Raw genomic sequence first — 23,560 nt, 5'->3', positions numbered from 1 at the left:
CGCTCTCCGCTCGTATTTAGTTTTTTTTGTATAGACATTGAAGTGAATAATGTTATATGTATTTTTCATTACAGTATCTATTTTTGAATGATTACAGGGATTACACTTGACCTTTAATGATAATTGCCACAGTGCACAATAGAAATGAACAATAGCAAGAAATAATACTCAAGAGTAATTGAATGGCCCAGGGCCATGTGCGCAGTCGCAATGTATATCATATCATTTTCACAATTGCTCCTCTCTCCAGTTATTCATGATATCTTCTGCCTTTTCACGATTGAAATAAACAAAACAACGAGAAATAATCCCTTGTCAAAAGGTAAAGTTTACGGTTGAGAAGGTACACAGTTATGCCCGCAGTGTACATATCACGAATAATGTAGTAGCGCGTCTTGTCATTTATTCATGATAACCACCACGGTGCACATTATAAATAAATAATGAGTACAGTTAAAATACAATAATGCTGCTATTGCGCGCGCACCAGAAGGAGCAGCACAATGTCCATTGAACTGTGGCAAAAATCATTCTATACATAGTGTCATCACTGTATGTTTTGCTTAAGTTAAATATAATTAAAAATGAAAAATATATTATTTTGGGGCGGCACCGTGGCTCAGCTGGTAAAGCGTTGCCTTCACAGTTCTGAGGACCCCGGTTGAATCCCGGCCCCGCATGTGTGGAGTTTGCATTTTCTCCCCGTGCCTGTGTGGGTTTTCTCCGGGCACTCCGGTTTCCTCCAACATCCCAAAAACATGCAACATTAATTGGACACTCTAAATTGCCCCTAGGTGTGCATGTGAGTGCAACTGTTTGGCTGTACGTGCCCTGCGATTGCCTGGGAACCAGTTCAGGGTGGACTCCGCCTTCTCCTGCCCGTTGACAGCTGGGATAGGCTCCAGCACTCCCAGGACCCTTGTGAGGATAAGCAGCTAAGAAAATGGATGGCTTAATGGATGGATGGATGGATGGATGGATATTATGTGGGATTTAGGGGGAGGTCAAAATGGAGTAAGGGCATTTCTGTTCGTTTTATCAGTGATAGATGATATGAAATATGATTGTTTTGATTTGCAAGCACCACCTTTCACAATAGAAATAAACACAAGAAGCATTAAAAAAAAAAAATCTACTGTGCTAAAAATAAATAAAATTCCAGGGTGTGGTCAGTTACGCCAAGTGAGTAATGCAATCAGTCCTCTTGCCAGTTATTTATGATAACCGTCACAGTGCGAAATTTGTAGAAATGACTTCCAAATAATTCCCAGCCGTCGCCCTCTGCAGTATTCTCAGAATGCAAATCTCGGATGAAATCGGCGCTAGTAACACCTCTTTCGATCGTTGCCCTCGCAATGCTTTTTTTTTTTTTTTTTTGTCGCGTCCCGTCTCGAAATGTTTGCATTTGTAGCGAGACAACCGCAGAGGCACGCGAGCCTTGAACTGCCTTTTCGGTCGTCAGCGGAGGATTTCACAGGAGCAGATGGCGGAACGGGGGAATAACAACATAGTTGGGGGGGGGGGGGGAGTGAGGAAATGGGCGTACTGCCACGTTATTGGCGAGGGACGAGGCCTCGAAATGCACTGATCGTGTTAGCCGACTGTTTGATATTTGGGTTTTTGGCGGGGCCGCCTAATAAAAGCTTTCATCAACTATTTAAGACGCGGCCTCAGATTACTCCACAATCTATGGTCGGGTGGACCTGAAAGGGAAGGGAAGGAAAGGCCTGGATAAACAAAAAAAAAAAAAACAACAACAATACGCCACAAAAAGCAGCTTTGGTGATTCATTAAAATAAAAAATTTAAAAAAACGGCAACTTCCACTGGAGTCAGGCAACGTTCACTTGCTGTCTGCTGGAGTTAGTTGGAGTTCGTGGTTATTAGTCAATCGTGCGCATTATATGTATGTATCGGAGAAAATTGATTTTATAAAAGTATGTCGCCATCGAGAGGTGAAACAATGCTGTAGACTTTCCTTCCAATATTATACACGGGTGTGCGTTATACATGAGTACGGTGATTTATTTTGTTTTGTGTCTCATAGGCCACTGCAACTTTTTCACTACAGACGAGTGACGATTACATATTCACCAAATAGATTATGAAATGTATACATTTTGTTGCCGATTGTAATTGACTGAAACAGTTTTACTCAGATCAACCAATCAGAGAACGTAAAACTGCTGACAGCTATGTGGGCCAGCGAGTGAGGTGAATTTGATTGGTCGAAGAAACAGCCACATTTTTTATACGGTTTATACTTCCAACGACCGTGTAGACATGTTCACACTGAACTAACCGTGTGGTAAAATGCTAACCCTCTATCACTGACTAGGCCACGCCCTTTAAAGGCACACATTAACATATGAACACGACAGAATACATCGATGCCTCGGTTCTCGACCACAATCCGTTCCAGAAAACGGTCCGAGAAGTGATTTCTTTGAAAACCGAATTGATGTTTGCCATTACAATGAATGGAAAAAAAATAATGCGTTCCAAGCCTAAAACAATTAGGCTTTTTAAAGCTTTTTTTTTTTTTTTTGCTTTTCCTGATTATAAACTTCATAGTAGAAATACATGTATACTTTAAATACTTTACATCATAAAATAATTACAGAAATATATTTATTTTTTTGCTTCAAATGCATGCTTTAGTAGTAGAGTACGCTAGGCTGGGAGCGCATTGCCGTATCTGTAGCGACTCGGCCCTCAGCCTTGTAAACTTTTTTTATTAACAAAAGTGCAAAATAACTTTAATCGAGCAACTTGCCTTCTTTGGGGGCCATGATCGGGGTTAATACGGTGGTCCTCCATAAGAAGAAAAACAACAGTCGCTATCGAGACACGTCTGTGTACAGAGGCTGCGTTAAACAGAATAACAAAAGTGCGCTAGTTGCGCCGCGCCCGTTATGTCATTTCTGGGTTTTTCCGGCGGCGAATGAATTCACCACAAAGCTCGTCGTGGGTCAGCTGGTCTGGCCACGCGCAATATGTTATTTCCGGGGGCGTACGAGTACCCATTTTCGTTCGAAAACAGAAGCAAAATAAAAAATCTCGAAATTTTCATTCGAAAACCGATTTGTTCAAAAACGGGGACGTTTCGAGAATCGAGGCTTTACTAGATGTCCGGTTCATAGAAGACTGTAATTTGTCTGTAGATGTGAATGTGAACGACACATTAATACATAGACATACACAGATGAGTTCATAGATTTAGCCAGAGAAAAAGGACGAAAAGTTTTTTTTCTTGTTGTTGAAAAAGTTGAGCAAAGCCTGCTTTTCCCTCCAAGGAAATACACGGAACACAGGGCCAGTCAGGTGTGTGTGTGTGTGTGTGTGTGTGAGATCTTCCTACACAAACACACACACACACGCATACAAAGCGCTGAAGGCTGAAACGTACTTTCATTGACCTTTCATCTGTACTAGCAACACACACGCTGAGCTTTAGTTGCTTATTCATGTGTAACTTTGCAGTGTGTGTGTGTGTGTGTTCGCAGCCATGATGTCGTCACTCACTATAACTCGGCGGCATGCGCGTCGGCGCTGTCGTGAGCAATATCGGCGAGGCCGCGGGCGTGCTATCCCAAATGACACGGGGCGTTCAAACGACCGACTCGTGCAATAAACGCGGCTAATTGCACTTGTCGGAAGTGGCGGGTCGGCCGGGCGGGCCTGGTGGCGAGGGAGGAAAAGGTCAGTGAACCCCGAAGACGACGTCGGCTTCAGTGCGCGCGTCGCTGCGAAGGAGCAGGCAGGAAACATACAAATGAATGTAGCGCTCCCATGGTATCCATCCATTTTCTTTGCCGCTTATCCTCACGAGGGTCGCGGGGAGTGCAGGAGCCTATCCCGGCTGTCAACGGGCAGGTGGCGGGGTACACCCCGAGCTGCCAGCCAATCGCAGGGCACATAGAGACAAACAACCAATCGCATTGATAATCACACCTTGGGGCAATTTAGAATGTCCGATTAATGTTGCGTGTTTTTGGGATGTGGGAGGAAACCGGAGTGCCCGGAGAAAACCCACGCAGGCACAAGGAGAACATGCAAACTCCACACAGGCGGGTCTGGGATCGAACCAGGGTCCTCAGAACTGTGAGGCCAACGCTTTCCAGCTGACCCACCATGCTTCCCAATTTCCCATGTTATTAATCCTTTATAAAAACCAGTTCTTCGCGACAACAACGAGCAATGCAATGGAACACAAAAGGAGACCAACCTGTTTGTTGAAGAGAAACATACACCAGACTCCTACTAAGTAATAACATTTTTATATATATATTTTTTAATTATTTGTTTTCATTAGGGTGGCACGGTGGAGCAGCTGGTAAAGCGTTGGCCTCACAGTTCTGAGGTCCCAGGTTCAATCCTGGACCTGCCTGTGTGGAGTTTGCATGTTCTCCACGTGCCATCCAACAAACATGCAACATTAATCGGACACTCTAAATTGCCCATAGGTGTGGGTGTGAGTGCGACTGTTTGTCTCTATGTGCCCTGCGATTGCCTGGCAACCAGCTCAGGGTGTACCCTGCCTCCTACCCGTTGAGAGCTGTGATAGGCTCCAGCACTCCCCCCGACCCTCGTGAGCATAAGCGGCAAAGAAAATGGATGGATACTATGGGAACGTTCTCAGTATTTTCTCGAGCGCTACAATCCCGGACCCGCCTGTGTGGAGTTTGCATGTTGTCCCCTTGCCTGTGTGGGTTTTCTCCGGCTCCGGTTTCCTCCCACATCCCAAAAACATGCAACATTAATTGGACACTCTAAATTGCCCCTAGGTGTGATTGTGAGTGCAATTGTTTGTCTCCATGTGCCCTGCGATTGGCTGGCAACCAGTTCAAGGTCTACCCCGCCTCCTGTCCGTTGACAGTTGGGATAGGCTACAGCACTCTCCGCGGAACCTCGTGAGGATAAGCGGCAAAGAAAATGGATGGATGTGAAAGTGGTCCGTGGCCCCAAAAAAGGTTGTCAGAATGTAGTAGTTGTACTGTGGTGAAAAAATACCAAATGATGTTCTCGATTAATCAACTTCAAGTCAATTTTCATCACAAAAACATCATTCAAACTCTTGTCCACTAATGTGTGGACTCATCGCTCGCTAATTAGTCACGTAAACTGCCATATTGCGCAATACAAGCGGAATTAAGTGGCTAATTTGGATCAAGTCTAACTTTTATTCAAAATGTCTTGAAAGATATCTTTGATGTCATTTGACACCCCCCCCCCCAAAAAAAAAAAACATTAAAACACCGAGAACATGATTTCATTAAAAAGCCCAAATCCGAAATGTACGCTGCCTCTTGTAGAAAGTCAGCTTCGAAAGACTCTCGGGTCAGGGCCATAGATAACGCACTGATAGATAGACCATAAGTAATTCATAGGGTTTAAAAAAAAAAAAAAAAAAGTCCTTCAGTCATATTCGTGTGTGTTGTCGGCTGTCCATCAATACCTCACGGCTGATTACCGGCGCCGTTCTTCACTCTCCGCACAGTAAAGCTATAAAGGCTATAATGGCAAACTCAACATGGAGCCACGGGGAGAAATAGCCGACGACCGGCCCCGGGAATTGCAAGTCCATAGTGCTATAGTGGAGCAAATTATCCCCGCGGCGACGGCGGCTATAGGTGGGTAATTGATGTTGCCGGGCGGCCGGCAGAGGGGGGAGCAGGCATGTAAACCCCCCTGCCCCCGCCCTCACCGCCAACCCCTCTCTTAATAGACCCTGCCAGGGGTCACGGCCCACGCTCAAACCTGATCAGGGCTCCGGTGTCTGCTGCAACCCACTTTGGAAGCGGACGTTAACCTTTAGACTTACCTGTGGAGTAGGACTGGTCGTAGTTAGGTGATAAACCCAAACATTTTCGCCGTCCTCGTTACTTTTCACGGAATTGAATCGTGACCTATACAGACGAGTCCGTCCTCGTTACGGTCCACGGAATTTAAGCGCACACGAGTCCGCCATCGTTTATTACCTTTTAATGTACATACGAGTCCGCCCCCGTTACCTTTCACGGAATTTAACCGTGACCGATACAGACAAGTCCGCCCTCGTTACACGGAATTTAACTGGTACCTATACACACAAGTCCGCCCTCGTTACCTTTCACGGAATTTAACTGTGACCGATACAGACGAGCCCGCACTCGTTACACGGAATTTAACTGCAACCTATACAGATGAGTCCACCTTTGTTACGGTCCACGGAATTTAAGCGCACACGAGTCCGCCCTCATTACCTTTCACAGAATTTAACTGTGACCTATACAGACCAGTCCGCCCTCGTTACGGTCCACGGAATTGAAGCGTGACCGATCCAGACGAGTCCGCCCTCGTTACGCGGAATTTAACTGTACCTCCGACACGTTACCTTGGTGTAGACTGCGACACACCTCCGCGCCGATTTCCCGTCGACAATCACTCTTTTTATACATCGTAAGAAAATTGTTCTTACCAAGACGTCTTCTTGTCAGTTGGATTTCCGTCAACCCTCAGATCCCAGTTAGAGAGTTCGAGGACCAGTCCCTTAATGGGGTCTGTGTTGCTGTGGCCACGGTCTTCCTGGAGGTCGACTCTTTAGCTGGGATCCTCAGATATCTTGGAATCTGGCTCGCAGGACCGAGAAAATGTTCGGTTTATCACCGAACTTGCTGGAATAATTGCAGAAATAACAGACAACAAGTCGTCTTTCTTATGATCAGGAGGACGTGAGAGCCCGGCCAGTTACGGTCTCCGAACTCGTTCTCAACCAGCCTCTCACGTACTCTTTTTTTTAAATTTGAAAACACACGACGTCAAAAGGAGGGGTGACCTGATGAAATGAACAACGGTACAGTTTTTGGTGATGATGTGGCACATTCTTTGGTTATGATGGCGTTGTCCTTGGCCACTTCTCGGAAGGTACTCTTGCATCTGTGTGTAGGGGCTCGTCCCGCGAACAAGACTCTTTGAAGCAAGGATGATACTTTTGGCTTTGTCGCAAGTCCATATTACATATATCAACGATAATTCTAACAGACGTCGTCCTAAAATTCTTCGTGAGGTCCATGTTGGCAGTACGTCGGCAGGCGACGACGATTTCCTTTGTCGCGCCTGTCAAAGCGGGAAAAAAATAGTTACCTGGCTGAACTGTGGTTGTAGGTAAAAACGGGGGCTTCAGTCTTCCTCGGTATAAGCGTTAAGATAAATATAAGCGTTAGCTACTAGAGCTAATGCTAACAGGAGACCAGAAGTATCATGGTTGGTCAGCCGGTAACATAGCTAGCTAAAATTAGATGCTCTGGGGAGCGACATTTTGCTTTACAAGCCAACGTACCGTTACTATCTTGTTAAAGCAGGTTTTTACCGATTTCTGCTTTAAATCCCGATAGCATCTCGCGTTCCTCTGCAGGTCAAACAATGTCCAAGAGTCCCGTTCCAGGGTTATGATAACTGAATGAAATAGCGATTCGATTGGAAGTTGCCGTCACCGCCAGACATCATAGAAGGGTCGATGACCCGTCCCCCGCGGGGTTCGGCTGGCGAATGGGAGGAAACGAGACTTCTTCAGCCACTTTATTTCTTTTGGCTTTTTTGGCCTCTGGAACAGCTCTACGCGGCGCAATTCCGCGCACAAATCCCAGAGTGTGCCGGGAAAGCTTTCAGTTTCAATTAGTCGCCGTCGCAGCGTTGCAGAGGCGGCGCGGAGGGGGTCAACGGTAATTTGCTTGTTTTCATACGGAGGTATGTGGGTCACGGCGAAATGATTCCAATATCCGACTGCGGGGGACGGAAGGTTCCTGGCCGGTTCCCTCGTAGACTGGAGACTGCGCCGTCATCTCCGCCTCGCACTCCCTGAAAATAACAACTTTCTAGGAGGCGTACGTCTGGGGAAACGGAGAGAATGAGGCGCCTGTGCCGGGATGCCAAATCCCGGAGCGCCGCCGCAGTGCCAAAGCAAACCGGGGTAGGATGTCGGTCGAGAGTACCGCCGAGGACCGGGAGACGGCGTCCAGATGGTCAGCTCGGTGGCTTTCCATAAATTATTGATCGACTTCGTCCATTTTTATGGCACCCGAGGCGTAAAACTTTTATTCATGAGACCAACACGTGAGGGGGGCCGAGTGTGACTGAGAACACTTGTTCTTTTTGGACAAAATTGTCGCCGCATTATTGTAAATTACACATGAGGACGCGATGATTGCACACGAGACCCTCCAACGAGTGAAGAGCTTTTGCAGGGTGAGATGGGAGTTGGGGGGGGGGGGGGGCTAGAATATAATATATTGAAGTTGGACAATGAAGGAGTTTTTGGGTCAAGAATTTTAGAAGCAGCTGCTTATAATAAATGACCTTGAAGGACGATTGCGGAGAGGAATTTAAAAAAAAGCACACGATTAAGTCCCTGAAGACGAATTGGTCTTTTGCCATCTTTTGATATTCTACTGTACAAATGTGCTTTATTCAGTAGGCACGAGCACATGAAAATCATAGTAATAAAAAGAATCGTCCTCAATGACGCGGTTTGTACATCCAAGGTCTCCATTTTTAGAGTTCCGGTGTTGCTTTGTGCCTGCGAGAACTTTTACATAGATTGGACATCGTCGGAACTAGAAGAAATTGCCTGGACGATACCCAAAATGTCTCAAAACGTGACGTGATTCATCTTCGTCGGGCACAGGTCACGATGACCGACCGCTCCCCCCTCCCCTCCCGGTGACAATAGAAATAAACAGAACAGCAAGAAATAATTTACAGTCACAATGCTGCCCACGCGAGGAGTAAACCGCCGTCGTCCGGGGCGCTAATGACTTCACCTCGACAACAAAGTCCGAATTACAAGTGATGCGAACTCGCCAGGCAAAGGAAGGGCAAGTTAAGGAGAAGTAATAACCATACCGGAACTTTCCAAAAGCTTAATTGAAACCATCGCTATGGCGCAAGCGCCGCTTTATATTGCAAAGTGTTTGCCCTTTTGTGCTCAACTCCAACTTCTTTTCCCCGCATAATTCAACTTTTTTTTTTTCTACAACAGACCGTTTAAGCGTTTCTTAATATTCAGTCGGTGCCAACGAGTTCCTGGATCGGCACTTGAGAGCTGAAAAGTGACGACGGCACGGGCCGCTGATAAATCCGCCGCTCGCGTCCAAGTCTGAAGCCTTTGCCAAAAAGCTCAGCAAGTGCCTCCTCGCCATCCCAGAGTCCGATGCCAGCGTTTAATATCCTTCTAATTACTGCTCTTCCTCTTATTTCAAGCCAAACATCTCTCCGCCTCACGGATTCTTTTCATTTCAAGTTTGCGGTTACACTTATTGGAGTTTTATGACAGGGGTACGTCATCCGTCTAGGCAGCCATTTTATAATTTTTTTTTTTATTCCACTCAGGGTCAGGGAAAAGACGGCGCCTGTCAGGCGGGCGCACCTCCTGTGACAGATCACACATCAGTCACAGGGACTGTCGTGTAAAGGGGCCGAGTTTACACGTCGCCCTCCGGTTGAAACGCGAAGACGACGCCGTGTCATTCAGTTGAAAGGAATCTTTTTTTTTTTTTTTTTTTTTTTGAAAACGGTCCGAGAATTCCATCAAAAACACCAAGACGACGCCTCGGCGTTCTGTCGCCACAAGAAGGCAACGTAGTCGGAATTCGTTTGAAACAAAAACGTCTCATCAGTCAGTTGAAACGAGATGAGAGCGTCAGCGATCGGTTCGACGAGGCAACTCCCGAAAGACAACGTCGCGGCGTTCGTTTGAAGCGGTTGTCGGCGTCGAGATGAAATCGGAAGAAAACGTCTCAGTCGAAGACGCGACGACAATTTCTCAGCCATGTGTTAAGAAATGAAGCCCATTTGAGTAAAAATACCGAGACAATGTCTCTGCATTCAGTGGTCCTCTCCTCAAATCATCATCAGTCTGGTTCATTTTCCCTGGCGGTGTAACGACCCTCATTGGCGACAGCCCCCCCACCCTTCCCTCCGTGTCTCCTGGCCGCCCTCGGTAGAGGCGAGCCGTGTGTTTCCATGGAAACAAACCCGTCGGGGCCCGGCCGTCGGAACCGGATCAGGCCCCGCCGGACAGGGGAGCGGCCGGCGACCCGGCAGATCAAGGTTTGCGTTGACCGGGGCCACAAAAAACCCTTTGGGAAGAAATCTGGTTAATTGGTTAAGTAAGTGCAATTCCCTCTTCTTTCTCCACACTAATTGTAATTTAGAGGCTACAAAGAAAAATAATTTTGCCTTCGGGAGGAAATGAGTATGTTTGTAAAAGCAAACCGCCGTTGAGTTAATGGTACCTTTTTACTTCGAAAGCTCCCGTTTGAGGTTTCAATTTGAGCGCCGTGTCATTATTTAGTGAGCGAGCTCACGCGCCTTGTTGCCGTTCTTGGCACAATTTTAAGCCACTGGAACATATTTCTGGAGCTTTGTGTTACGTCGATGCGAAATCGACATGACGCTGTGTGAAATACAACTTTTGGATTTTCTGCGGAGGGGAATGGACTTTGGGAAGGTAGACTGTGATTGGTTCAATTTGCCTTTTCCCAGAAATGACTTTCTTCAGGTTGCTGATTGGCTTTTTAATTTCAAATTTTGTACGATTTTGGACTGCGGAGGCTAGCAGCTAGAGGTAGCATCCAAAAACATTTATTTTTATTCTTTAACTGTATCTATTTATTTATTTGATGTTTTTTTACAATTTTTTGTAATATCTGTGAAAAAAATCTATTTATTATTATTATTATTATTATTATTATGGTATTATTATTATGATGTTGTTGTTATTATTATTATTTATTTTATTTTAAAATTATTTATGATGACTATTAAATATGAAAAGCTTTGTTTAACATTGGGCAGCACGGTGGAGCAGCTGGTTAAGTGTTGGCCTCACAGTTCTGAGGACCCAGGTTCGATCCCGGCCCCGCCAGTGTGGAGTTCGCATGTTCTCCCCGCCTGTGCCTGCGTTGGCTTTCTCCGGGGCACTCTGGTTTCCTCCCACATCCCCTAAAAAAAAAAAAAAAACATGCAACATTAATTGGACACTCTAAATTGCCCCAAGGTGCGATTGTAAGAGCGATTGGTCGTTTGTCTCCATGTGCGCTACGATTGGCCGGCAACCAGTTCAGGGTGTACCTCGCCCCCTGCCCCTTGAGAGGTGAGATAGCCTCCAGTACTCCCTGTGACCCCTCGTGAGGATAAGCGGCAAAGAAAATGGATGGATGGACTTTCTGTACAGTTACAAGATCAGACAACACAAGTGTTGCTTTGATGCATTGTAGAGCAAATATGCAAATTCAAGCATTTCAATTTATTAGGCGCACCACCACCACACACACACACTCACACACACACACACACACTCACAAACACACGCTCTTGATTTCAGTCTGTGGGCGCCTCGCGTTAATACAGCCGCACGCAGCGCTTGAGTACCCCAACGGCGTGCGGCGCACGCAGGCCTCCGCCAATCGATGCCGATTGTTTGCACACGCTAGTTCCTGCATCTGGACTCCCTCGAGCTTCGTCTTCATCACAAACAGCGGGCAAGAAATACCCGATGGGACGCCAAAACCGCATCCGTCGTCTCGCAAACGGAGACCAAACGGGGAGTTTTCGAAAACACGTACAGCGGAACCCAGTCAGGGAATATGTTTAAACCATGAGAAGCTTGTACATGAACTCCATCCATCCATTTTCTTTTGCCGCTTAACCTCATAAGGGTCTCTGGGAGTGGTGGAGCCTATCCTAGGTGTCAACGGGCAGAAGGCGGGGTACATTCTGAACTGGTTGCCAGCCAACCGCAGGGCACATAGAGACAAACGGCCGCACTCACAATCACACCTTGGGGCAATTTAGTGTCCAATTAATGTCGCATGTTTTGTTCAGCGCACTTCACTTAGTTCCCCTCTTTTTCCCAAATTCTTGATCAAAAAGAGAAGCGTCTTCACATCGAAAACGGGAAGAATAGCGCCCAAATGTGGACTGCGGGGCGATGATCGAGTGACGAGATCAGGCGGAAACGGCTGAGACGGTGCAGAAAACGCGTGGGAGGATTTTCGCCTTCAGGATTTCTGCCAGGCAAATTTCCCGACAATCGGCCCGCTGTTCTCGTCGCCCCAGAAACGTGCGTGTGATTACGCGTCACGATAATCACGTCAGTTACATTGATTGAAGACTTGAAAATTGTTTACAAAACCCGCGTTTTAGATTAACTAAAGGCGAGACTATCTTCCGTGTAGGGTTCGTTGAATCAAAATTGTCTTTGATCCCTGTAACCGCTTCTTCAATAATCTTCATACTGATACCATACAACTTTGATAACATTAATAACATTTCCATGAAGGCTCAATTGGATTCGTTTACAAAAAAAGATGCGGGGATGTTTCATTCTATTAGAATCGTGTCAAAAGCTTTATTTAGTTAGGTCCTTCAATTAAAATGGAAAAATATTATGGATAGGCAGTACACACATGGGACTCAAACATTTCATTATTTAAAAAAAAAATAGTTTCAAATAGATATACAAGACTGCAATTTTGATGATTACAGAGTTCAGCAAACAAAAACCCTAAATGCGCCGTCTCGAAAAAGTAGAATAGTATGCAACAATGAAGAAATAATGGAAATGATTTTTGATGAAGAAATTAGGTGGCGCAGCTATGAAGCGTCGGCCTCACGGTTCTGAGGTCCGAGGTTCCAATCCCAGCCTCGCCTGCGTGGGTTTCCTCCGGGCACTCCGGTTTCCTCCCACAACCCCAAAACATGCGACGTTAATTGGACACTCTAAATTGCCCCTGCGATTGGCTGGCAACCAGTTCACGGCGTACTCCGCCTCCTGCCTGTTGACAGCTGGGATAGGCTCCAGCACTCCTGCGACCCTTGTGAGGATAAGCGGCAAAGAAAATGGATGGATGAAATTGTTCCCTGAAAAAATCCTTTCGACTGATGAATGAATCCACCGTTGTCAGTGTTTTTGTTTCAATTAAGGTGGCTGGGGCATCTGAGTCGGATGCCTCCCGGACGCCTTCCCCGGTGAGGTGTTCCGGGCACGTCCCACCGGAAAGAGACTCCGAGGACGACCCAGGACACGCCGGAGAGACTATGTCTCTCGGCCGCCTTGGGAACGCCTCGGGATCCCTCCGGAAGAGCTGGAAGAAGTGGCTGGGGAAAGGGAAGTCTGGGGGTCCCTGCTGAAGCCACTTTCCCCGCGGCCCGACCCAGAAAAGCGGTAGAAAATGGATGGATGAATGGATTTAGTTTAGTTTGACATGTTCACATGTTACTCGTTACGTTTTGGTTCCCACGCGATTTCGTTAGTCCTGTTCCTCGTGTCTACCAATCGGCTCCTTCGAGCCACTCGGGCAAGTCTTGTCCAGGTGTGTCTCGTTGTCTCGACAGTTAGTTTGCAGGGTGGACTTGACGAAAGGTGGCGGAAGGAAGGAAGGGAGGGAGGGAGGGATGGAGTTCTGCACTCTCAAGAAGATTTTTTTTTTCAAAGACAAAAACCAAAGCAAGCAAGTAAAAAGAATCCAAATACTAAATCATCAAATCATCCGAGACAAGGAACGCGGCTAACAAGAACAGCGGGAAGTGAAAACCAAACCAACGAGCCAAGACGAAACATGAACCAGAACTAAATATTAGCAAAACAAAAACACAGACAAAGACTGCAAAAAGAACAAACTTATTGTTTTTAATATGATAAAATATTGATGACTAAATTATATTGAGGGTCCGTGAAGAATTGTCTATGGTTGACAAAAAATGTTGACTCGAAATATTTATGATAGCTACCCTGTCAATGGCTGTGATAATACCCAAAACCCATACATTAGTTTTTATTCGAAATAGTCTTACGTTAGCTGAAGACTGAACTCTCTTTGTGTTCAGAAAACATATTTGAAGTCAGGGTTAGGGTTAGGGTTAGGGTTAGTTGTCTTTGAAGGTTCAACGTATACTCGCGCCACACCGGGGACGCTTAATGGCGTCCCGACAAGCCCGTCAACGTTCCGAACGAGAGCGACAGAAGTTCAACAGGCGGTCGGGATCAATAATGCATGTGCTGTAAGCGCCTTGCATCCTTGCGGCTCCTGCCTCATAATGAACCGATTAGCAATATTCAGACTGAATTATTAATGTGACACGCGTGTATGACAAGTCGGAATATTCGAGAGGTCGTAAAACGCGAGGAGTTCAGACGGGCAAACGGGTTTCAACGTCTGCTCGGAAAGGGAACATCGACTTAACCGGGATGAATTTGTACGGAGGGATGTGTCCCAAGTTATCGTGCAAATATTTTGGAGTTTTCCAAAGTAGTTGATAGAAATGACAGCAGAATTTTTAAATGGACAATGAAAATAGAATTCAAATGTTTTAGAACGAATCTTCCAATGGCAACTTTATTTTGGGGGGGAATGATTGAATAAAACTTCAAATCCATTGGTGGATTTAAAGAAGTGAAAGTATTCATTTGTCAAATTTGCCGCAATAGATGAAATCAGGCGGCACAGTGGAGCAGCTGGTAGAGCGTTGGCCTCACAGTTCTGAGGTTCTGGGTTAAATCCCGGCCACACCTGTGTGGAGTTTGCATGTGCGAGTGTGGGTTTCCATCCCCAAAACATGCAACATTAATTGGACACTCTAAATTGCCCCAAGGTGTGATTGTGAGTGCGGCTATTTGTCTCTATGTGCCCTGTGATTTGGCTGCCAACCAATTCAGGGCGTACCCCGCCTCCTGCCCGTTGACAGTTGGGATAAGCTCCAGCACTACACGACCCTTGTGAGGATAAGCGGCTAAGAAAATGGATGGATGGATAGATGAAATCAAAAGCAAGTTGCATTTTGATATAAGCAGCCCTTTTTCTTTAGCGTCACGATTGTTACAATAATTAAACGTTTCTTTCCGGTATGTGGCATCATCGTGCTCGAGGATGATTGTGTTGATAAAAGTATGATTTTTTTTTTTTTTTTTTTTTCCACGGGTACCACAGAAGAAAGCGGTCAGTCAGAAATTTCATTTCAGAGGTCATCGTCCCAACTTCAGGGAACCCAAAATGGCTGCCAAGCTCGCTCCCCGGCAGGTTTCCCCCAGTCCGCCGCCTTCTCGTTTACTTTTTTTGAAAATATGTTCGTCTTCCACCAATCATCCATTATTCATTCAAGAATTGAAATGGTGTTTGATTTTTTTTTTTTTTTTTTTTAAAAAAAAAAAAAAAAACATGTATGTTGATGCTTTTACTCAATCTTTGATGCGTACAATAATACGCCAGCTTCCTGGACCAGATTCCGCTCGGTCGTCTCAGATAGCTCGAGCGCTTCTGTGCTCTATTTTAGTTTTGTCTTTTGCATCCCCTGCGACTGGATAGCATCTGGCGCTAGGCTATGTTAGCGGGCACACAAAAGCGACGGCGCAAAATGATGGAAGACCCACAACGGAGCAACACATGGCTTTGCTTAATGACCGGTGACGACGGCGCATTTGTGATCTTCCTCCACTCCTCAAAGGAGGAGCCGTGGGGACGATCCCGTCTGAAAGCGGGGGCACCCGGATTGTCGCCATTCGTCTGCGGCTCGCCTACCGCGCTGAGGGTGGGGGGTTTTGGAGGTGGTGACGTATTCCTGGCTGGCCGCTTGGCAGCAGCCGACGCCAGCCGTGCGCTGCAATGTGGACGCGCGGGATCCGAACGGTGGCACGCGGGCCTCCACGCGGTTGGAGGGCGCTCATTGCAATGCACGGATGGTCACAATTTCAAACCTTGATACTTCCATCCTTCCATTTTCTTCGCCGCTTATCCTCACTAGGGTCGCGGGGAGTGCTGGAGCCTATCCCAGCTTTCAACGGGCAGGAGGCGGGGAACGCCCTGAATTGGTTGCCACCCAAATCGCAGGGCACATAGAGACAAATAGCCGCACTCACGATCACACCTTGGGGCAATTTAGAGTGTCCAATTAATGTTGCATGTTTTTTGGGATGTGGGAGGAAACCCACGCAGCCATGGGGGGAACATGCAAACTCCACACAGGCGGGGCCGGGATTGAACCCGGAACCTCAGAACTGTGAGGCCAACGCTTTACAGCTTAGCCCACCGTGCCGCCCACTTTGATCATTTTAGAAGCAAATCATAATGATGTAAAAATGACAGCTACATGATTGAAAGTATTTTATCATTTACAATAAAACTTGTTTTTCCTTATAGAAGTTAAAAAAAAGTTTAAGAATGGTGTAGTTTTTTTGAAAAAAAAAAATCCAAATACATTTTACGATACCTAAACTTTTCCGCAATATTTTTAAAATTCTATTTTGACCTACTTTTGTTAAATGTTTGAACATTGAATATTTGGGCTTTATTTAGATTTATTTGTAATTTTAATGATGTACTATAATCATTCAATATATTGACTTTATTTGTCATTATCCCTTTTTTTATGCCTGTGTCATATCATATCAGCTTCTCCCTAAACCATCTATTTGATCCTTTTCACTGTTTTTACTTTAGATGAATTGTTCATTATTGTTATTTGAACACGTTTGTAAAACTTTATATGATCTAAAAACTTTTTTAAAACTGTCTTCTAAAATCGTTTTTGCTTATTTATACTTTCAAGATGTTTAAAAAAATATTATTTCATTATGATAGAACAATTTAATTAATACATTGCATCACATTATTATTTTACTATATATTTTCTTTTATATTTTCTTTAATATTTTATATATATTTATTTTTTTTCTTGATTATTTTTGCAATTTCTTTAAAAAATATACTTTCAATGTCAGATTTTTCATTTAACTGAAACATTTTAAACAGGTTTCCTTGTATAAATATAATTTTCTCTTGTTTATTCTGACTTTTTCAAGATATAAAAATATTTTAAAGTGCAATGAATATTTATTCTTTCGTTTTCATTTTTTTAATAACATTCTTTTTTCTACTTTACAACTGCAACATTTTACTTAATCCTTTTTTGCATGCATTTTATATTTGACCTTTTTACTCATTTTTCACGTCAGGAAAGTAAAGAAATAACGATCAAGTGTATAATTGCGACGATCACAGCAGGGAATATATTTGCTTATTATTTTAAGCATAACTTTTTTTTCCTTGTGAAGATAAGCAGCTTGGAAAATTGATGGATGTATTATTTTTGTATTTACCATTTTATTCCTATTCTTAGAATATTTAATACACTCTATTTCACGATTTTGACAGATTTTTTTTTTTTTTTTTTCGTGTAGATTGTAAAAAGTGATTTTTCTAAATGGCTGCTTTTCTCCACTTCAAAAAAAAAAAAAAATATGATAGCGAGTGAGCATTTTTCAGCGTGAGGCTGTCATTATTTCTCTCGGGCTGAGTGACTCTTTTGTACCTCTGATTATTTTGACTGTTCTCTTTCATTACAACAAAAAAAACTGCATTTGAATTCCATTGAATTTAAGGCGCAATCAATCCACTTTGTGCGGCGTATTACATGTTGCTCGACTGATGCTATTCAATGCAAAGTGATTGACGCGACGACAGACGCGTCGTGTACCGGACCTATCGAAAAGAAAAAAAAAAAAAAACAGGAGCGAGCGCCGTCGATGCGTGTCGTGGGTCCCTCATAGCGCTCGGCCATTATGATTCATGGCGGCGTTCATCAGAATTAACCATTCAAACGCGTCGTCTCTCGCGTGCTTTGTCTTCATTAACCCAAAGATCAATATGTCATTGGCTCAATTACATTAGACGGCGATGACATTGAGCCCCTCCGTTCTATTTGTTCCGCGTCGCTTCATCTTCGAGTCTGGAAAGCGTCCCCCTTTCCGTCGTCGTGGGCCCCCGCCCGCCGCTTTCATCGGTGGGCTTACGGAGTAAACAGCCTCCCCGTGACGAATTCAAAATATTACCGCAGCACATGGAAGGAATCATCCAATGGAGGAACTGAAGAGGTTGCCTGCGGGGTGGGAGGCGGGGGGGCCGGGTTCAAAAATGGCTTATGATGGGTTAAGATGAGCTTTTCCGCCATCACAGCACTTTTCCAACGCTGTTGCTCCAAATTGTCCGTTTATACTAACACGTGTACTCTTGTTGAAACCTATAAATCGTCAAAACGGTTTGCCAAAACACTTATTAGGTTATTTGAAAATCGAGCACACGTTGAAGCCTCAAAATTGTTCCGCTTACATTCATGTTAGCTTTACTTAAAAATAAATCCTCAATGATGTTTGGATTCATCAAAAGGTATAAATTGCCTGAAAGTTCTGAGGACCCGGGTTCGATCCTGGCCCCGCCTGTGTGGAGTTTGCATGTTGTCCCCGTGCCTGCGTGCGTTTTCTCCGGGCGCTCCGGTTTCCCAAAAAACACGCAACAATAATTGGACACGAAATTGCCCCTTGGTGTGATTGTGAGTGCGGCTGTTTGTTTCTATGTGCCCTGCGATTGGCTGGCGACCAGTTCAGGGTGTACCCCGCCTCCTGCCTGTCGACAGCCGGGATAGGCTCCAGTACTCTCCGTGACCCTCATGAGGATAAGCGGTGAAGAAAATGGATGGATGGGTGGAAGATTGGAGGTGGTCTGTGATGCTTGCAAAAACTTGAGTTGGCTTCAACACAGTGATTCTTTATTGAAGATTCAACAATATCTCGATTATGAAACTGCGTATGTTGGGTTCAATGAAGAACCTCACGAAGAAAAACTGTTTTTAGATTCATTGACGATGAAAAGTCCTCTTTGAAGATGAAAAAATGTTTCAGACAGGAAAGACAAATCGCTATTTTTGTTTCAAAATGTTCCTCAAAAAGCGGCTAGTAAATCGTTGGCCTCACAGTTCTGAGGACCCGAGTTCAATCCCGGCCCCGCCTGTGTGGAGTTTGCAAGTTCTCTCCGTCCCTGCGTGGGCTTCCTCCGGGCAATCCGGTTTCCTCCCACATTCCAAAAAACGTGCACCATTAATTGGACACTCTAAATTGCCCCTAGGTGTGATTGTGAGTACGTCTGTTTATCTCAATCTGCCCTGCGCTTGGCTGTCAACCAGACAGCCGGGATAGGCTCCAGCAATCCCCGCGACCCTCGTGAGGATAAGCGGCAAAGAAAATGGATGGATGGTTCCTCAAAAAAATAAAATAAAAAAAACAGGTTCCTTGAGCGTTCACTCATCTTTGAGGTTTACAAAAATCTTCAGGAAACAAAAAAAAGTGTACCATATGTTGTATGTGACGTTTACATTATTAGCGCTCTCGCTATCTAGCGACATTGTTAGCGTTATTGCAGATTTCAAGTCTTTTCACATGGCAGGTAGTTTAGTTTAATCCAACAATGTCAATTCTACTGGGTCTATCTCTTTAACTCCCTTTCAAGGAGCCTCCGCAAGGGTCCGACACGTGTCCGCCGTCTCCTAACGTGGCTCTTCCTCTTCAATTTCGAGTGGGAGCGCGACAAAGATACAGGTCAGCGTAGCCGAGAGGAGCAGGTGTCACCGAGGCGCGTTTAATAGGATCTCCTCAAGCCTCTTACGCTCATTGCACGACTTGAGAGCCCGTGGCCCACTTTCCAAGTCTCATTGCTTCCTATATCTTGGGACCGCGCGGAACCAAAAATAGGATATAGTATATGGTACGCTGAGAAAGTAAAGCATTTTTATTCATGCATCTCCAGCAGTTAAATGGCTTCTGAGTCATAAATTATGCATATCATGTTTACAAAAACAACCTTTTTGTTCGGATCATTAGATACTCCGGTTCATCGTCGGTTTACGTGCGTTTATGTTCGTTGATGAGTCACGTGTCTTTTTTTTTTTTCCCCAGGTGCCTCCAAAAGTATTTCGGGTTTAATTTACAATCCGACGCTTTGTTTGCGAAATATGTTAGATTCATGGGAGATGTGGGGGGGGGGGGGGGGGATGTAAATACGCATTTTTCAGATTCACTTAAGACTCAAAGAAAGGTTTTTGATGTATTGCCAAAATAAGATCCCTCAAAGATTTGCTTATGTAATGTCCAAATTGTCTCGGATGCTTCCAGAAACCCGCACGAATAAGCAAGCTTTATTTAGAACGGCGAGGTCGTGTGTCAGCAGCAATTAGCAACCTTTTTTCCGCCCGCTCCGATGATCATGAACGCGCTCGTGTTGCACGTAACATATTTTTAAACGAAAGGTCGGGCCACCGCTTCGCACGGCGAAGACACTTTTGGAGGCGGACGTCGGCGCAGACGTGTCTGGCCGGCCCGTGACCCCCACGCGGCGGGCCGTCTGCCCGCTGTTTGCTCAGCTGCTCGTCACAAAGCCTCTTGACAGCTTTTGTCTTTATTTAGTCGCCGTCACTTTGCGGGTCTGCGCTCGTGCCGGGTTTGCAAGCGGGGCTTATTTTCTTACAGTGAGCAACAAACCCCACCCCCCCAGACCCCCACCCCCCAGGAGAAACAAAAGGCCATCAGCGGACTTTGTGTCTTCATCACTCGGCACGACACCTGCCGCGTTTGCACGGCTTTGGCTACCCTGCTAAGATGATGAGACCCGTTTTCTTTGGGGGGGGGGGGGGATTTTGGAGTTGCTTAGAAAGAAACCAAAACATGTAAGCTATCATCTAAGACTAAAAAGTCTTTATTTACAAAATCAGGACTTGCATTACTTTCTTTAGCTGAATTGGACTTAACGTTGTCTTGAACACAACCCGTACTGTATCGAAGCTTCATTGAAGACCAAATATTTGGTTAAAAAATAGATTTGTGTCATTCAAGACTAAAAGATCTTGTGTTTGATAACATTACCTTGGCAGGGATGGGTTTAACCCTTTCCGGGCAGGGGTTGCAAATTTGCATCCGGTTTAATATAATCGAAAATTTTACGTCCAGAGTATCATTTTTGTAAGTATCAGATTTTTCTCTGTGCAAAATTTTATTTGGTCCAGAGAAGGTTAAGGTGCAGTGGGGTGGGGTGCCCTCGGAATTCAATGATACACCCTTGTCACCTACTGATAGCGAGTGTTCACTATTTTGGGAGTCCTCCGGTTACGAACGAGTTCTGTTCCTATGCTGGTAATGTAACTCGTAATTCAGATTTCACCATTTAAGTCAAAATATCCGTCAAAATAGTACGTATAAAAAAATCAAATACATTAAAATAAAGAAAAAGGGTGCTGTACGTACCATTACTGCTGAGATGTGAATGGAGAAGAAGAAGGGGAGGCTGTGCTTGGCTATTGCGAAGGAATCTGGTCCTCAATCCATAACATAATTAAGCCTCTCCATCTCGACAACGATCAAAGAACGTTGTTTTGCAAATACTGCATCCGGCATAGGAACGGAACCCTTTACTTGTCCTAAAATACTGGCTTTGTCTTTAATAATAGTCACCACGGTCGACCGAATGAAGCCTCGCTCTTCACCGATGTTCGTCGGTATCTCTCCTTTCTCCGATCTTTTTATGATCTTGAGCTGCAGATAATGTCTAAAAAGGAGGGCGAAAAATGCGAAGATACTTCAGGCGCACAAACACGGACAAGCACTATGCACATTAGCTAGATAAGACTGGGGAATGACAGTTGTGAAGTCGGAACGTTTTAACCCGAGGACTCCCTGTATCGCCTTTGACGTAATTGCAGTGTCACACTTGACGTCTGATTTTCCCAATAAATTCCACGACAAAAATCTCCGGCGTCAAGAGGATCCTTTCACCTGTAAAAGGACTTTTCCCCCGTCATTCTCCAGCTCGCACCTACGCGGCGCAGTCCCGTCACGCTCGAACGCAGACGCGGCCTTGCTGTTCGACTCTAATGGAACCGACGGGCCGGGCCTTGCTTCACAATACCTGAGACAGATTGGAAACTTTTGTTGTTGTACTTCGCTCATCACCTTCGCCGTGTCGGGAGTGTCAGATGAGAAGATTGATTGCCCCGCGCATTCATTACGACAGCGGCGGTGTGAGGCGAATACCAATGACGCGTGCAGACGCGAGACGCTCCTGCGGGCAGTTGATGGAGAGAAAGAAAACAAAAGCTTTAATGCTGCGTTTTATTGATTTTCATCAGCGTGAGAGGATTTATGTTTGTTTAACTTTTGCCATCTTTATAACGAGGGAGCAGATCTGGCTGTGTCCAAAGTCTGGCTATTAACGGGTATTATGCGATATTTCACCCTCTTTTCCATGCTTGGCAGTTACCAAGCAATCAAAAAAAATGGAACATTGCCACACATAACCGATTTGCTACGAAATTTCATAGAGAGGTGGCTGGATTAATGCTTTGTGATATCATCAAACTCCTTTTTTTTTTTTTTTTTTTTCCTCGCTAACCTTATGCTAACTCCTATCCCCAACCCTACCAGGTAAGCTTATTTTAGTTGCAGATGGTATTTTAAAGAATATATTATCCTCATTTCGTGGTCATTTTTTGGCTGCCCATCTTCCAGTACTGGGTATTTTCTTTTGGCCAATCAGCTTTCAGCTTTTGTTTCCACGTTAATCTGCACAGGGGCTTCGGAATCAGGATTGCTGGCCCGTGATAAATTCACATGACAACCAGTGGCTGTTTGTTTTGAACCAATCGAATTTCAGATTGGCCACTCTGGCTTTTGCTTAGTGACGTCTGACTCTGATTGGTTTGACCTAAATACTCTTGCGATATGCACACCTTCGATTGGTTAAGATAAATGTTGCGATGCACACGATGAGTGACAGCAGACAATAAATGTCAGACGTTATTAACTGAACATTGTGAGGATATGTGAGCCTAAATCATCGCTGGTTTCAACCTAAGAAAGATTTTTGAGTACTTCCAGATTAGCATTTATGAACGCAACTAGCTGTCCAGCTCAACCTACACAGTTGACTAAATAGCTCTGAGGAGCAAAGAAAGTACGATGGATTTTATGATAGAACTAATCCACATCTATGGTTGGTACGATTTTAGTAAAATGTTGCATATTTTTGTGTGATTTGATAAATATTGTGAACTGTTCCACATGAAGTAGTTGAGAGGCTTGGTGTTGTTTTGGAGGAAGGCAAAGGGTTAATTCTCTTTCTTGCCGATCTCGGAAGCTAAGCGGGTTTTGGCCCTGGTCAGTACTTGGTTGGGAGACCGCTTGGGGATACCTGGTGCTGTAAGCTTGTTTCCCTTGTCTTGCGTCAGGAAGGGCATGCGGCGTAAAACTGTGCCAAACAAATCTGTGGCGACCCTTAATGGGACAAGCCGAAAGGAAAAGAAGAGAGTGGTAGTATGAATTGGTAAATTACCTCACTTCAGTCCCATCTGTAGACCCAGATCCCAATCGTACCACCCACTACTACCTAAACACAAAACCAAGAGCCAATCACGTTTTTAGGTCCAGGAACTACAAGTACCAAGAAGTTCCTTGAACTTTCCATGGGAATCAGATTATTGCAGGATTTTCTCCGCACATAAAAGCTAATTGTACTCCGCAGCAATCGAGTGGACATATAGCCGAACATACTCGGTAACACGTAACCTAATAGTTGCAAAAAGCTTCAGCGGTTCCAACAGTGCACTCACTGTAGAGGCGGCCCGACCTCTGCATTAACCCCGGCGTGCTCTACCGCCACCGGCGAACACAATTAAACCCGTGGGTTGAAACGCACTACAGACGGACG

General features: G+C 45.0%; 1 protein-coding gene across 7 annotated transcripts in view; it reads left to right on the top strand.

Annotated features, from left to right (window-relative positions):
• Nucleotides 1-23,560, top strand: part of LOC133510363 (receptor-type tyrosine-protein phosphatase F-like) — a 419,886-nt gene that overhangs the window by 137,319 nt on the left and 259,007 nt on the right. The window lies entirely within an intron of this gene.

The sequence above is a fragment of the Syngnathoides biaculeatus genome, chromosome 13, assembly GCF_019802595.1.
Source record: "Syngnathoides biaculeatus isolate LvHL_M chromosome 13, ASM1980259v1, whole genome shotgun sequence".
In the NCBI taxonomy this organism is placed as follows: domain Eukaryota; kingdom Metazoa; phylum Chordata; class Actinopteri; order Syngnathiformes; family Syngnathidae; genus Syngnathoides; species Syngnathoides biaculeatus.
The sequence above is the reverse complement of the archived record's forward strand: the minus strand, read 5'-3'. Positions and strand labels throughout refer to the sequence as shown.